This window comes from Myxine glutinosa, chromosome 7 (assembly GCF_964187855.1).
Source record: "Myxine glutinosa chromosome 7, kmMyxGlut1.1, whole genome shotgun sequence".
Taxonomy (NCBI): Eukaryota; Metazoa; Chordata; class Myxini; order Myxiniformes; family Myxinidae; genus Myxine; species Myxine glutinosa.
Genome location: NC_136267.1, coordinates 116410385 through 116427258, shown reverse-complemented (window position 1 = coordinate 116427258; position 16874 = coordinate 116410385). Strand labels below are relative to the sequence as shown.

The 16874-nt window shown below is 44.1% G+C and overlaps 1 long non-coding RNA gene across 1 annotated transcript; it reads right to left on the bottom strand.

Annotated features, from left to right (window-relative positions):
• Positions 1–688: 688 nt before the first annotated feature.
• LOC144892822 (uncharacterized) lies at positions 689–15614 on the bottom strand. The gene is made up of 3 exons (XR_013623968.1): positions 15547–15614; positions 1518–1717; positions 689–1092 (listed from the first exon to the last, which is right to left on the bottom strand). It is a non-coding gene; the product is annotated as an uncharacterized LOC144892822 (long non-coding RNA).
• Between the last annotated feature and the right edge of the window lie 1260 nt (positions 15615–16874).

The window sequence follows — 16874 nt, the reverse complement described above, 5'->3', positions numbered from 1 at the left end:
AAGCCCAAAGCATCATCCAAAGACGGCTGATCGATTTTCTTAAGATGAGGGTGTTCATCACAGATATTGTTCTTAATGTCGACAATGTTTTCAGAAGTACATGGACTGTTGGACAAACAAGACGAGGCACTGGGAAAGGTAACATTTGTACCATAATGAGAAATGCTGTTTTGGGGAGTAAACATTCTATTTTGGTCACAAAGCGAACTGAAAGTTCCTGCACAATGCTGAGCCGTTGGGAAAGTCGTACTTTGGGCAGATTGCATCTTCGAAGGTTCTGAATAATCTTCATGATACATTTGAAGTGCAGATGCAATCTCTGGTTGCATGAGCGGAAACATGCCGTTTTCATTGCTCTCTTTTTGAAAAGGCAATTGCCTTTCAAGTTTGTTACTATATTTTTCTTCTTTCCTCTGATAACCAACTGCAAGGAAAGAGTTCCATGCAGGAGTATTTCCAAATGATTTGGAAGCTTCTTCTTCCTCTGTCCTATTTCCAAAACTCATATCATTTTGAGGAAAACAAGCATCAAAATTATCTCTACTAGAAAAGGAAGAGAGTCGGTTTGCTTCTTTACTCTCATCTGCACAACGAACACTGCTAAAGGAGTGCGCTGGTTGGAAGAAAGTTTCATCGGAACCATGACGTATTTCCCGAGGGCTTGAACTGCATCCATACCCTTGCCATCCAGATGTAATTTTCCTTTCAGGGTTACTACAAGCCTCATTTGAATACAGCTCCTCGTTTTCATTGTATTCTTCAAATGAGCAATTGTTTTCAGATTTTTCGAAAAATGGTCTCGACACATTGCCATAATCAAGATATGGAAACAGATTATTTGACTCGTTGGACTGATTAACAACAGGAGGCTGTGTACAAAGCAAAGGTGCCCATGTCAAATTTGGTTTCCACATTTCAGAATTATTAGAAAACGTAACGTGTGGCTTTCCCTGAATTTCTTTTTCTTCATAAATATCTTCAAAAGAAGCCTTGGTACTCGTATCATTACCATTGCAGCTTTGAAAGTTTGCTTCCTTGCCACTTTTTTTGTCCAAAATCAAAGAAGCATCTTGCAAGCCAGCACGTTCATTGCTGAAAATAAGAACATGAAAAGTCAATGTTACTTAATAAAAACAGACAGACAGGAGTGAAAACATAAGCTCCATCCACCTTTGGTGGCGGAGGTAATAAATTATTCGACAATTACCCAACATTCTTTCAGTGAATAAAAATACATGGTTTGATTGAAATTATAAACCAAGATTAAGGCAGTTCAGACAATAAGATAATGTTTTGCCAATTAAATTTGTGTCACCGAGCTTGCACTTGCTGCAGATGTTGCTATAAATGTATGACAATCATCTTACCCAAAATGAAAGCACGAGTACAACAAACCCTTTACTCAAAAAGAAAGAGTAATCATGACTAAACAACTTATACAATAACAGTATTATTACAAAAAAGAAAACCCAGTTGCTTAAGAGCAATACGTTTGTATTTTGATGCTGCTCTATTACCGTTCACAAAATCTATCTTCCATGGTGTTGTCACTGTCATCAAGAAGCCTGGAGACAGAACCTAGGATGCTGGAAGAAGGAATAAAGTCTCCAGACTGGGTTTTCTCCATATCCGTAATAACTGCAGAATGATCCGTGAACTCATGACAGTGCTCCATGTCATGAACAAAACAGTAGATTGCTGGATTCACAAAAGTGATCTGTGGCAGTAAAAGAAATTATGAGCACCAGTTGCAACATTCAAAACAAACAAAGGATGCATTTGAGGTGAGTTCTTCTCTTATTTATGAAAAATGAGTGAGCGTTCTGCTTGAGACAATGACACTGAATTCAGCCGCTATACCGATGGTGCAACGTTAATCATAGATGGTTGAATGAACAAAACTAGACTCCATTTAACTTTGATAGGAAAAAAGAATTGCATACGTACACAGTATTCATTATAAAATTGTTATGATCTATCTTCTATCTTCTATCTATTATATATATTATTTATTTATTTATTATATATACAAAAGAAAGTTTTTGTTTGTTTGTCTGCGCAAGCTAATCTCCTGAACGGTGAAAGATAGGAGGAAACCTCTAATACAAAAAATGTCGGGACGGGCCCCGGGAAAGTTTTAGGCGAGGTGGCGAGACCGGTCGAGGCCGCTTCGGCCGGGCCGGGGCCATTTCGCAATTAAAAGCTGAGCTGAATTATAGTAGTCAATCTTCTACGGCCGCAAGTAAAAGCTGAATTATAGTCATGAATGCATTCTAAAAGAAGCAAAAATGTCGGGATGGGCCCCGGGAAGGTTATAGGCTAGGTGGCGAGGCCGGTCGAGGCCCACCTTGGCCAGGCTGGGCTCATTTCGCAATTAAAAGCTGAGCGGAATTATAGTCGTCAATCTTCTACGGGGCCGCGAGTAAAAGCTGAATTATAGTAGTAAATTCATTCAAAAAGAACCCGGGCAACGCCGGGTGCTTTCGGCTAGTCTATTCTATATATATAAAAGAAAGTTTTTGTTTGTTTGTTTGTCTGCGCAAGCTAATCTCTCAGGCCTGGGGATTTCAGATCTCATCGGTAACCGTTTTTCAGTTCCGTGATTTAAGTTTATGGGAACCGATGGGAAACAAAATTCCGGTTCCGTGCCAAAACCTAATGGGAAACGATTTTTTTTCCTTTAGAATTTGTAAAGCAAAACATTTGTAATACAAAATTAACAAGCGTTACGCCTAGGTCCCCCGTCGTTGAAGTGATGTGTTGACAAAGTGGAAGACGCAAGGCGGCCATCTTGGATTTTGATGTGGCGACCCAATTTTCAATAGCGTTCTCCCTTATGCGTAGATACACCTACACACCAGATTAGAAGTTAGTAGTTCGTTTATTTTTCAAGATATTTCGCTCACAAGGTTCAGACATACATGGCGGCGGCCATCTTGGATTTTGACGTGGCGACCCAATTTTCAATAGCGTTCTCCCTTATGCATAGATACACCCACACACCAGATTAGAACTTCGCTTATTTTTCAAGATATTCCGCTCACAAGGTTCAGACACACAGTCACGTGAAAAAGTAAGTACACCCACCCCATGTAAAGTTTTGACTTTTTCAACATATTTCAACATACAGCTATTTGATCTTCATTTCAACAATATTGATATATAAAGGTGATATAATATAACAAATATCATGAAACATTTACATTTTGTAGTCCATTGTATAATTTAAATAAACATAAATGCAAATTTCGCATGTGGAAAAAGTAAGTACACCCCTACATTTATCACTACTTCAAATACCTAAAATTAGAATCAGGTGCACCAGCTCAGGTGCAAATGATTAGAACATCGTTAGAGAGGATCTTGGAGGAACCTGTCTTATTTAAACCTCAGACATTTAGTTTTGTTTGCGCTTTGTTGTTCAAGTGTGCAGTGTCACCATGCCGAGATCAAAAGAGCTCTCTGAGGCCTTCTGAAAGAAGGTTATAGATGCCTACGAGTCTGGGAAGGGATTTAAAAAGATCTCCAAACAATTTGAAATCAATCATTCGACTGTCCGGAAGATCATCTACAAGTGGAGAAGATTCCAAACAACTGCCAACTTGTTCAGGCCAGGCCGCCCCAGCAAGTTCAGCCCGAGAGCAGACCGCAAGATGCTGAAAGAAGTCTCCAAGAACCCCAGAATGTCATCACGGGACCTACAGGTAGCTCTTGCCACTGTTTTTTTTTTTGTTTTTTTTTGTTTTTTTTGTATACTGAATCGAGGCTCGTGAAAGAGCTAACATTTACTTCCAAACAAATCAACCAGACAAACAAAACACACAAAAAGAGGGAGCGGAAAACAAGATGGGGAGAGAAGGGGAAGCACACAAACACAACATTTGAGAGCAGGGAGATGTGTGGAAGGGAGAGGGCTTGGGGGGAGGAGGCGTGGGGAGGGGGTGGGGGGGGGGTGGAGGGAGAAGTATAAAACACAAGGACACCAAGGACTTCCAGGACAGAAGTTGGTATTTCAAAAAAGTGGAATTGGGGTGAAATTAGCGGGGGTAGAAAAGATCAAGCTTTTGGATGGGGGAAGATAAGAGATGGTGGTGAACAGCAGTTTTAAAGACCTGGAGGGTGGAGTGGGATTGAAGAGAGTGAGGCAGTTTGTTCCAGAGGCGGGAGAAGAGAGGAATGAAGGAGTGAAGGTGAGCAGAGAGTCTTGATTTTGGCAGTTTGACCATAAGAGGGTTGCAGGCAGATCTTGTGCGACCTGTAGGAATATTTGCGGGACAGAGCCATAGAGAGCTGGGGGGGCAAGGCCAGAGAGGAGTTGGTAGAAGATGGAAAGACCACCAACCTGCCTGCGGTGAGTGAGTGAGAGGCCCTTGGAGTTAGCTTCATCGCGGGAGATTCTTCCAATGATTCTGAATGCTTTGGTTTCAACAGTGTGAAGACGAGCTAGGTGTGAGGCAGGAGCACCAGCCCAGAGGGGAGAGCAGTATTCCATTGAGCTGCGGATGAAAGCCTTGTATGTGGTGAGGAGCTCAGGTGTGCCAAGGAAGGACTTTGCACGACGGAGGATGCCCAGTCGGCGACTGGCTTTGGAGGCCAGATTTGAAATGTGGTTTTCCCAGGAAAGATCATGGCAGATAGTGAGACCCAAAAGCTTGAGTGACAGAACTTCTTGGAGAGGATTATTCAGAAAGTGGATGGGAGGGTTGTCCAGTTGGTCTTTTCGGAGAGACATCGTAAGAGTGTGAGATTTGTCAGGATTGAAAGACATGTTCCACTTGTTTGCCCAGTCTGTGATTTTGTCCAGGTCTGCAGAGAGTGAGGAGGTAGCAGACTGCCGATCTGAGGGATGAAGAATGGAGCGACAGAGAGTAGAGTCATCAGCAAAGAGATACAGAGGATTTTCAAGAGAGTCAGAGAGATCATTGATGAAGACCAGAAAAAGCACAGGGCCCAGAACACTGCCTTGTGGAACTCCAGCCTGAACAGGAAGAGGAGATGAGAGAAACCCATTCAGGGCCACACGTTGACTACGACTAGAGAGGAAGTCCGCCAGCCATGCGTGGAGATTTCCATTGATACCAAAAGAGGAGAGTTTGGTGAGCAGAGCGGGGTGCCAGACCGTATCGAAGGCACGTGATATGTCAAGGGAGACTGTTCTAATTTCCTGTTTGGCATTGAGGACCTCCATCCATTGTTGAGAAAGCAGAAGCAGCATGTCCAGAGTAGAGTGTCCAGGTCTGAAACCAAATCTAAGTGCACGTTGAAGTCTAAGTGCACGAGTCTACCATTAGAAAGAGGTTGCACAAATTTGATCTACATGGGAGGTGTGCCAGGAGGAAACCTTTGCTGTCCAGAAAGAACATCCGGGCAAGACGAAAGTTTGCCAATGAACACCTGGGCAAAGACCAGCACTTCTGGAACAATGTGCTCTGGACAGATGAGTCAAAGGGTAGAGCTATTTGGCCACAGTCCCAGAAGACATGTTTGGTGAAAACCAAACACAGCATTTGACCACAAGAACCTGATACCAACTGTAAAGCATGGTGGTGGAAATATTATGGTTTGGGGCAGCTTTGCTGTATCAGGGCCTGGGCAGCTCACCATCATAGAATCCACAATGAATTCTTCAATTGTACCAGAGGGTGCTTGAGGATAATGTGAGGCCATCTGTCGGAAAGTTGAAGCTCAACCGAAGGTGGACCTTGCAACATGACAATGACCCTAAACATACCAGTAAATCCACCAAGGAATGGCTGAAAAGAAAGATATGGAGGGTTCTGGAATGGCCAAGTCAAAGCCCAGATCTAAATCCCATCGAGATGTTGTGGGGGGATTTGAAACGAGCTGTGCATGCAAGAAACCCCTCAAACATCGCACAGCTGAAAGAATTCTGCATGGAGGAGTGGGCAAAAATTTCTCCCAGTCGATGTCAGAGACTGGTAGACAGTTATAAGAAATGCCTACTTGAGGTTGTTTCTGCCAAAGGGGGCAATACCACCTATTAGAGCCAAGGGTGTACTTACTTTTTCCACGTGCGAAATTTGCATTTATGTTTATTTAAATTATACAATGGACTACAAAATGTAAATGTTTCATGATATTTGTTATATTATATCACCTTTATCTGTCAATATTGTTGAAATGAAGATCAAATAGCTGTATGTTGAAATATGTTGAAAAAGTCAAAACTTTACAAGGGGTGTACTTACTTTTTCACGTGACTGTACATGGCAGTGGCCATCTTGAATTTTGACGTGGCGACCAAATTTTCAATAGCATTCTTCCTTATGCATAGATACACCCACACACCAGATTAGAAGTTGGCAGTTCGTTTATTTTTCAACATATTTCGCTCACAAGGTTCAGGCATATCCAAGGTGGCCATCTTGGATTTTGACGTTGCGACCCAATTTTCAATGGCGTTCTTCCTTATGCCTAGATACACCCACACACCAGATTAGAAGTTGGTACTTCGCTTATTTTTCAAGATATTCTGCTCACAAGGTTCAGACATACATGGTGTCAGACATACATGGCGGCGGCCATATTGGATTTTGACGTGGCGACCTAATTTTCAATAGGCTTCTTCCATATGCCTAGTTGCACCCACACACCTAATTAGAATTCGGTCCTTCGCTTACGCACGCACGCACACACGGACGGAGGGGAAAACCATAGTCCCCCTTTCGCTCCGCGGTGCGACGCGGGACAAAAATGTAGTCTCCAATAATAAATCCTGTCATTTACATGTATGCAATGTAATTAACGCATGTTCATTATTGAGGTTGATGTTTATTATCAGAGAAGAGCAAATTCTGTCTTTGATGGGCTTATCTTGTTTTAAAATTAATAAATTAATATCATAAAATTTTTGTTCATTTTTTAAATGTCAATGATATTGTATTTATTTATTATTTAAGGACTATTGTTGTTGTAAATTGTTATCAATCTTTCTGTTTTAATATTGAAATTATTTGCGTTTAGCAAAGTAATATAGGCCTACCCAGTACTGATATAGGCCTAAGTATTTGTTAAATAAATTCTGGATTGGAACAAATGTACTGCAGTAGGTTCGGTTGCCAGTGTCTCCCTTTACCCTGTGAATATAGGTCACGCCGTTCACAATCGCCGTCAGTGGTGGACCGCTTATGCCCCGGCGCGATGCCTCCTTCCGTATGTCTGTGCAATGAGTAGCACACACTTTGCAGCGAAGCAATGTGACCAAGCCTTCCCCATCGCATTCCGCTTCAAAATCGTCGCTGAATGACCATTTTCGTAATGTTTTTAAGGCGACATTTTCGTTTATTTTTCGCATAGCAACGGATGCCATTTTGAAAAGGAAGTCTGTGATTTAGACCGATGCGCATGTCCGTCAAAGCGGAAGTCATATCGCGAACCTGAATGTGGGAAACTACATGCTATCTGCTTTGCCGGCCTAATTTTGTTGGAAATAAAACTCAACTTCTAAAATAGTTAGCAGCAAATCACACGTGAAGGTAAACACTACATCTTTTTGCCTTACACTGCCTTTCTGCGATGGGAAACGTACTTTCGGTTCCGTGTTTTTGCTATCACGTTACCGACACGCTACCGGTAACGATCGTTTCCGTGAAATCCGCAGGCCTGTCTCTTGAACGGTGAAAGATAGGAAGAGACCTCCAATACAAAAAATGTCGGGACGGGCCCCGGGAAGGTTTTAGGCTCGGTGGCGAGGCCGGTTGAGGCCGCTTCGGCCGGGCCGGGCCCATTTCGCAAATTAAAAGGTGAGCTGAATTATAGTCAATCTTCTACGGCCGCGGGTAAAAGCTGAATTATCTATCTATAATTCCACTAATCTCTGTGTGTATGTTTGTTTGTACGTTTGTTTGTTTGTTTGTATGTCTGTGACCGCTGTTTCTCGACAACTACCGGTCCGATATACTTGAAACTTGCCAGGTATATTGCTGGGGACCCGAGGATGTGCCTTTTCAAGGTTTCATATTAATCGGACAATTACTTACCGAGCTATGTCCAAAAAACGATTCAACCAATCAGAGAGCAGCGAGCTATCGCGTGTGCCGAACGTGGCGGACACACTCTGCCTCGGATGGCACATTTGAGAGCGTATTCATTTATTTCACGTTTGCAAACTATGTTGCCGTTAAACTATGTTTTAAAACTAATAAAAACTAATTTGCGATTCATCGTAACTGCGATATACGACCTTCCGGACAGTGAGGACTGCACTTCCGGCATCCAATCACAGAACGCGTTATTGCGTAGGCGTGGCCGATGTGAGAGCGAGCTGATGCTGAGCCCAGCGCGTGCGCCATTACGGTACGTAATTCGATTTCTTCCGGAGAAAATAATAATTTCTCGATTTCTTATGCGCATTATTTCTCCCAATTCAGTCAGAGCGAAGGGCGGAAGCGAAGAGCGTTGTTTTTTTTGTTTACGGGCGTACGGGCGGGGTAGAGCGTACGGGTAGCGTTTTGTTTTTTTTTTTGGCACATTTGAGAGCGTATTCATTTATTTCACGTTGGCAAACTATGTTGCCGCTATGTTGGCGTTAAACTATGTTTTACAACTAATTAAAACTAATTTGCGATTCTTTCGCTTTCCTGCGCATTTGTGCACGCTATGGCGATTTCTTTACCAAACTCCGCTAGCCGTTAGCTTTGGACCAAACCATTTCATGTAAATAGAGGGGGGGGGGATTGTCACCGTACTCGCAAGCCGTTAGCTTTGGACCAAACCATTGCATGTAAATAGAGGGGGGGGGGGGGGATATACTTTTAGATATATATATAGTACGGGCATGCCCTAGTAGTTGTAAATGCATTAAAAAAAAGAACCAAAAATGTCGGGACGGGTCCCGGGAAAGTTATGGGCTAGGTGGCGAGGCCGCTTCGGCCGGGCTGGGCCCATTTCGCAATTAAAAGCTGAGCTGAATTATAGTAGTCAATCTTCTCCGGCCGCGAGTAAAAGCTGAATTATAGTAATAAATTCATTCAAAAAGAACCCGGGCAACGCCAGGTGCTTTCGGCTAGTAACTAATAAAATAAACCCCATGGGGAACTGATGGTTATTTCGCAACGGTTTCTGAGATTTTCAAATAAATTACCTGACTGAGGCTAAACCCCCTTTTATCTCCTTTAAATGGGCGTATCCGGATAGGAAGCACAACTCCATGAGACCTGACTGTTCTGATGCATTGTACCAAATTTGGTCCGTATCGCTCTGGTAGTTGTGGAGATGTTTTAGTGAAAATGATGGATTCGGGAATGGGGCCGGTGGCCCCCTTTCTGAGGGAGATACGGCCATGAGGAGCACACCTCTAGATTAGGGCATTGTCCAGATGACTCATGATGGGTTTGGTCTGTGTCTATCTGCAGGTTTATGAGAAGATTTTTGAATGAAATACCAATATTTGGGGCAAACCCCCGTTTCATCCCCGCATCGGAAGCACATCTGGATGGGAGTTACTTCTCCCACCACCCCCCCCCCCCCTTCCCACGCCTCCTCTCCCCAAGCCCTCTCCCTCCCACACATTCCCCCTGGTCTCAAATGTTGCGTTTGTGTGCTTCCCCTTCTCTCCCCATCTTGTCTCCGCTCCCTCTTTTTATATATTTTGTTTGTCTGTTTGATTTGTTTGTGAAATAAATGTTAGCGCTTTCACAAGCCTCGATTCTGTATACAACAACAACAAAAAAACAAAAAAAAAACAAAAAAAAAAACAACCCCTTGAGACCTTGTTGTCCTGGTGCATCATACCAAATTTTGTCCATAATCGTTCCGGTGGTTTGTGAGATGTTTTAGTCAAATGTTCACTGACGTACTTACAAACGGAGTTAGGGATGGACACTGGGGCCCACTCTGAGGTTATTTCAGTGCAATAACATAATTAGCGCTGGGCCGATATCGGTAATCAGCACAGGCCGATATCAGCAATTTTTCGGCAATCAGCATCAGCCGATTGGAGTCAGTGTGAGTGCCGATTATTATCGATAAGAGTACTGCACTATATACAACCCAAAAACCTTGAGTAGCTTTCACCCTTGTTTAGGGATAATTTCAATCAAAAAATTAAACAAGACCGAAAGTCCAACAGCGGCGTAGCCGGGCTTGTTTGATACTTTAGTTGAAGAGGATAGTATGACCTGGGTGGAGATACCAGTTAGCAAACTAGAAAGAGCAATCATAGATTGCAGACCCTCGCTAGGATGTGTTTGCCATGGTTTTAAGGCTTTTGTGTTAAAAAAGAAATGGCGGCGACCACGTCACCGATGACGTCATAATTTTTTTTTCTCCACCAGTTTATCCCTAGATGCCGCTCAAGAAATTTCATCTTGATTGGATGAAGTTTTGTACTTGTCGAATTATGACATCATAACGGAGGCACTTATGACATCATCATTAACATATTTTATTCCCCATGGAGAGTTCTTTACAATGAGCAATGTCCCAATTTTTTCTATGCAGCACTTTGGGAGATATAGAGGTGCAAAGTTTTTCGGTTTTTCCAAGATGGCGCCCATACCACGTGACCTATGACGTCATAATTCTAATTTTAAAATTCTACAGGTGGAGTTGCACCGATGGTGAAAATTTCCTGACAATCAGACCAATGGTTCCAGAGAAAATCATATTTATTCTGGGTGGACCAAAAAAACAGACACAAATGCAATACCCTCTCTTCAGGCGAGGGTAATAAAGTAAGTATTAAATTATTTTGAAGTCCCCTGAGTCTCTAAGCTGTCTGTCACCACGGAGGTATATAATAAACTGGAGAGCCAATGACGGCTGTCGGCTGAAGCTAGCGGAAGTTGCTTGGCGGCCATATTGGGAAGCCGATTGTGTCTGCGCTCGAGAGATGAATACGATCCAGTCATCAAAGCTTTCGCACTCACTCTTCAATTTTATTCTGCTAAAGGATACGACTATGTTCGAGAGACATTCGACTTGGCACTGCCAAGTCCATCCACAATCCGGAAATGGTATAGCGCAATTGATGGTTCACCTGGTTTTAGTGCAGTTGTATTCCAAGCACTAGAGAGCCGGTTTAAAGCAGAGAAGGAGACTGGCAAGAGAACACTGTGTAGCCTGATGTTAGACGAGATGGCCATCATGAAGGCAATTGACTTTTTAGGGGACAAGGTATTGGGGTACGTCGACATCGGAAACGGAGTCCAAGATGACAGTGCTCCCCAGGCCAGCAACGCACTGGTTTTCATGCTGGTTGCACTGAATGACAGTTGGAAAGTGCCTGTAGCATACTTTATGATAAATGGATTGTCGGGGAAGGAACAGGCGAATTTGGTGACACAATGTCTACTAAAATTGCATGATATCGGTGCAGAGGTGGTTTCCTTAACTTGCGATGGACCGTCCGCTCATTTGACAATGTTACGTGAGCTAGGTGCCGACATCACGCCGCAGAATGTGAAACCAACATTTCCCCACCCAGCAAATCCCGAAAAGAAAATTTGTGTTGTACTCGATGCATGTCACATGCTTAAACTTGCAAGAAACTGTCTTGGATCCATGAAAATGATGGAGGATGGCAACAAAAAAGTCATCGCGTGGAAATACATCCAGGCACTCTTTGATCTGCAGAAGAGGGAAGGCTTGCGTCTGGGAAATAAGCTCTCCCGGAAACACATCGAGTGGAAGAGCAATGTCATGAAGGTGGACACAGCTGCTCAGACATTGAGCACTAGTGTGGCAGATGCAATTCGGTTTTGCAGGGACACTTTGCAACTATCAGAATTTCAGGGCAGTGAGGCTACCTGCCAATACATTGAAACATTGGACAAACTGTTTGACATTCTAAATTCTCGCAATCCATTGGCACGAAACTACAAGGCACCACTCATGACATCACGAGAAGGACTTTTCCTGCCATTCCTGGATACTGCCTACAGTTACTTGTCCAACATCAAAAACATGAATGGTCAAGTTATGACCAATACGCGTTTGAAAACCCCCTTCATTGGTTTCATGATCTGCATAGAGAGTGTCAAAATTTTGTATTTCACATATGTCAAACCTGCCTCATCTCCCCTGCGATACCTGCTCACGTACAAAATGAGCCAAGACCACATTGAACTTTTCTTTGGAGCGGTCCGCATTGCATGTGGAAGTGGGAATAACCCAACGGCCCGGCAGTTTGTTGCCGCATATAAGCGCCTCTTGATGCGACATGACATCAAGTCTGCAAGTGGGAACTGTTCTGCACAGGACTCAACCAGAATCCTGAATGCGGCTTCCTTCAAGTGCGTTGCAAAGCAGGCTGTGCCTGACGAGAGTCACGACATTTTGGTGGCCAGACGATACGACCTGGAGTTGAGATCGCCGGCAAAAGAGGACCACGACTATGCGGATATTCCAAATTTTGAGCAACTTTCCATCTTTACAGAGTCATGTGTTGGCTATATTGCCGGCTATGTGGTGAGGATGGTGAGGAAGACTCTGAAGTGTAGCCAATGTCTTTCTGCATTGACCAGTAACAACGAAGAATGGCAAACCACACCAATGTACGGCCTGATTGTTACCAAGAACAGGGGTGGCCTCATAGTTCCCTCGCACAGTGTTGTTCGTGTCTGTGAGGCGACTGAACGCTGTGTCAAGAGGCTCCTGGCTGTAAGCAATGGCAAAATGCCTCGTGAAAGTGGGATAAGAGTGGCAATTTCCACTTCTGTCCTTTCTGAGGTCGGTCGGTCTACATTTGCTTCCTTGGATCGGCACATGTTTGACTGTGAGGCAGACAGCAACCATGTGTTTGCTTTAATACATTCTGTATCACAATCATACAGCAAGATACGTTTCCATCATGTTGTGAGAACACTCGATGATGACATGAAGGAAGAGCGCATCAGGAAAAAATATTGCAAACTGGTCCTGTTTGCTCACCAGTGAGGCAACACCAGAGCAAGCTGAAATATAAGAGCGACCTCATCTCTACATGGTGTGGGTGTGTTTTGTGGGTTAACTGTGAATTGTGTGGGTTAACTACATGACAGCGTTTCATGTCATTTATGTGACTGACTCACTGTTGATGTGTTGCTGACCCATGTCAGTGTAGAATAAACTCTGGTTATCATTATATCTGCGTGGTTTCTAACATCTCGGTAATAGAAACATACACATCTTAGTTACAATATAATGACTGAATTAAGTAACATCATATAACATGACAACAAATCAGATCTTTATATTGAGGAATATTATAGAACAAGCCAAAGAATGGCAAACGACGATGTACCTCAATTTTATAGATTTCTAGAAAGCTTTCGACTCCTTGCCCAGAGAAAGTCTGGGTCATAATGAAGAAATACAGCATACCTGGAAAATTAGTGAACCTTGTAAAAGCCCTTTACCAAGACTTTCAATGTGCGGTCGTCGACCAAGGTGAAACAACAGAATGGTTCAAGGTGAAGACAGGAGTTAAACAGGGGTGTAACATGTCAGGATTCTTATTCCTACTAGTGGGTGATTGGGTCATGAGAAGAACGATAAAGAACACCGAGCGGTAATTTTGGGCACTTTTTTTTCAAACAAGCTCTAAACCATTGGATTCCCCAGGAAAAATGCGTCTAGAACCAACTTCAAACTTAATGAACACCATTTCCTTAAAGAACGGGATTCTGAGCCCGAATATCAGTTCAAATATTAGTTTTCTATATTAATTAAATAGTCGGCGGTCCTAAAATTCGCTCCAGCTGCATCATCAGTGCGCCACGCCTTTGCTTTGACAGGCTTACGATCGGCTTCCCAATATGGCCGCCAGACTATTTCCGGTGGCTTCACGGCGGCTAATGCTGCGAGGTGGCCAATTGGCTCTCCATATTATATACCTCCGTGTCTGTCACCATGGAAGTGAAGAGATTGCCCCCATCCCTCCCGCCCTGGCCCGAGCACATCTGGGATTGGTTGGTAAAAGGCTCAAGCAAAACAGCAAGCAAATTTGGACCAATGAAACTTGGACTGAGGGACCACCAGGCCCACTAGTGAAAGCTAAATGTTCAACGGTTTTTGAAAAATCACGAACACAAAAGTAAATGAACGGATGATTGGTTGGTCGATCGGACAGAGCTCAATTTTTAATGTCCACTCCCCCTCCCCCCCACCCGTCTCCGCCCCATCCCCCCACCCGTCTCCGCCCCCTACCCCCACCCGTTTCCGCCCCATCCACCCACCCGTCTCCGCCCCATCCACCCACCCGTCTCCGCCCCATCCCCCCACCCGTCTCCGCCCCATCCCCCCACCCGTCTCCGCCCCATGCCCCCACCCGTATCCGACCCATGCCCCCACCCGTCTCCGCCCCATGCCCCCACCCGTCCCCGCCCCATCCCCCCACCCGTATCCGCCCCATCACCCCACCCATATCCGCCCCATCCCCCCACCCGTCTCCGCCCCATCCCCCCACCCGTATCCGCCCCATCCCCCCACCCGTATCCTCCCCATCCCCCCACCCGTATCCGCCCCTTCCCCCCACCCGTATCCGCCCCATCCCCCCACCCGTATCCGCCCCATCCCCCCTCCCGTATCCGCCCCATCCCCCCTCCCGTATCCGCCCCATCCCCCCTCCCGTATCCGCCCCTCCCTCCCACCCGTCTCCGCCCCTCCCTCCCACCCGTCTCCGCCCCTCCCTCCAACCCGTCTCCGCCCCTCCCTCCCACCCGTCTCCGCCCCTCCCTTCACCCCGTCTCCGCCCCATCCCCCCCACCCGTATCCGCCCCTCCCTTCCACCCGTCGCTAGAGTCCCTCTATAAAGGGACTCTAGCCGTCGCTGCCCCTCCCTCCCACCCGTCTCGGCCCCTCCCTCCCGTCCCCCTATCTCCGACCTTGTCGGGGAGGAGGGTGGGAGAGGAGAGGTTGGCAAAACATTACAAATACCACAGTGAAGAATCTTAAAATGACAGATTTTTTTTTTACAATTTTTATTTTGCATTTCTGTCATCTTATTCATATACAAAATATATAAACAAAAAATAGGAATGCGTGCGATTATTTGGAGATTTAAAAACGGCCAAAGATTAAATCTTTAAATTAAGAATAAATCCAAATTTACTTCATCCAAGTAAATCCAAGTAGGCCTAAGTAAATCAGCATAAGAACGGCGATTTTCCGCAGTGGCGGGAAACTGCGCAACAGCGACAAAGAACGGTCGTATATTCGGTAAACGATGGGATTTCTTACATATCACATAAAACTTAATAAAACACCGAGGAATAAACTAAAACGAAAGAACTACAAAGTATCTGAGGGGAAACTAGCAAAGGAAATACCAATTTAAGCAAGCAAGGCCGCTTACCCGAAATTTCGATTCCACTCACAAAATGGCGAACAATCGTGAGTGAGATCGCGATATTGAGACAAAATAAAAATGAGAATCTTTACATTTATACCAGTGGGATCGTTAAACATTGCATGAAAACAAACGGGTTTGAACAAGAAAAACCGAATTCCTCACAGAAACGTTCACCCAACGTCAAACGAAAACGAGGAAAAGTGACGGTTGCTCAAGATTAACGTCGATCGACAACAAGTGAAAGATTTTCTCACGATGTTGATTCGCCGACGTTTTAATCTCAGAAGTCCGCCTGATGGGTTGATTCACCGTCACCCGTACGACGTCGGCGATTGGAATGGCCCGCCAAGATGGCGCTGAGGAAAATTGGAGAACGGAAAAAAAAGAAGTGAGGGGCCAAATATTATGAGGAAGAAAATACGAAGAAAAACACAGAGGAAGAAGAATTAGAGGGAAAAAATGTAATGTGTGTTTAATAATATTATTCGTTTCTGCTCTGCGCGGCACTGCAGGATGTCATGTGACTTGCATAATTAAACCCTTTCCGGTGCCGCCATCTTGTTGCATGGTGTCAGAATGTCTGTTTGAATCGAAAAATCTGACCTGACACAACGCTCATCGAACATCTGTGAACTATGGCGAACATTTAGTTTGATGGTCGGGGATACCCTGATTACCTTGACTGGGATATTGCGGATTTACCTTGACTGGGATTTACATATCGGCTAACTGAATTCAACCACCCACTATTTTTGAGATTAGCGTAGGCCAAAAGGTCAACGAAGGCCAAAGGTCAACCACTTTTTTTGGAATTTCTGCAATCCTCAATTTTCATCCGATTCACTTGAAATTTGAATAGGATTTTCATATCAGCCAACCGAATTCAACCAACAACTATGTTTGAGGTTAAAAGGATGCTCTACTGAGTGCCATTCCACTTTGTTCTGTTTTGCCAAGTGTCGCTCTGTGAGTGATTTTATCTGTTTGTTTGTTTGTTTTTCCGCACAGAATAAATATGATTTTCTCTGCAACTGTTGGTCCGAGAGACGGGAAATTTTCACCATCGGTGCAACTCCACCTGGATAATTGTTTTTATAATTTTGACGTCATAGGTCACGTGGTATGGGCGCCATCTTGGAAAAAACAAAAACGTTTGCACCTCTATATCTCCGAAAGTGCTGAATAGAAAAAATTGAGACATGGCTCATTGTAAAGAGCTCTCCATGGGGAATAAAATAGATGATGTCATTGGTGCCTCCATTATGACAGTATAATTCTACAAGTACAAAACTCATCCGATTAAGATGAAATTCTTGAGCGTCATCTAGGGATAAATTGGTGGAGAAAAAAATATAATGATGACGTTATTGGTCACTTGGTTTGGCCGCCATATTTGTTTTAAGACAAAAGCCTAAAATCCCACTGAAAACATTGGTTTTTAAGTTCGTTCTCATACACACCCAGAGCACAATCACCACTTTTCAACGTGTTTTGTCCAGAGGTTTAGTCGTGCATGGAGATCACGTATGTAAATTGGCCAAGTATTTTCGATTATACTGTATAAGGTTTTCATAGAGATATT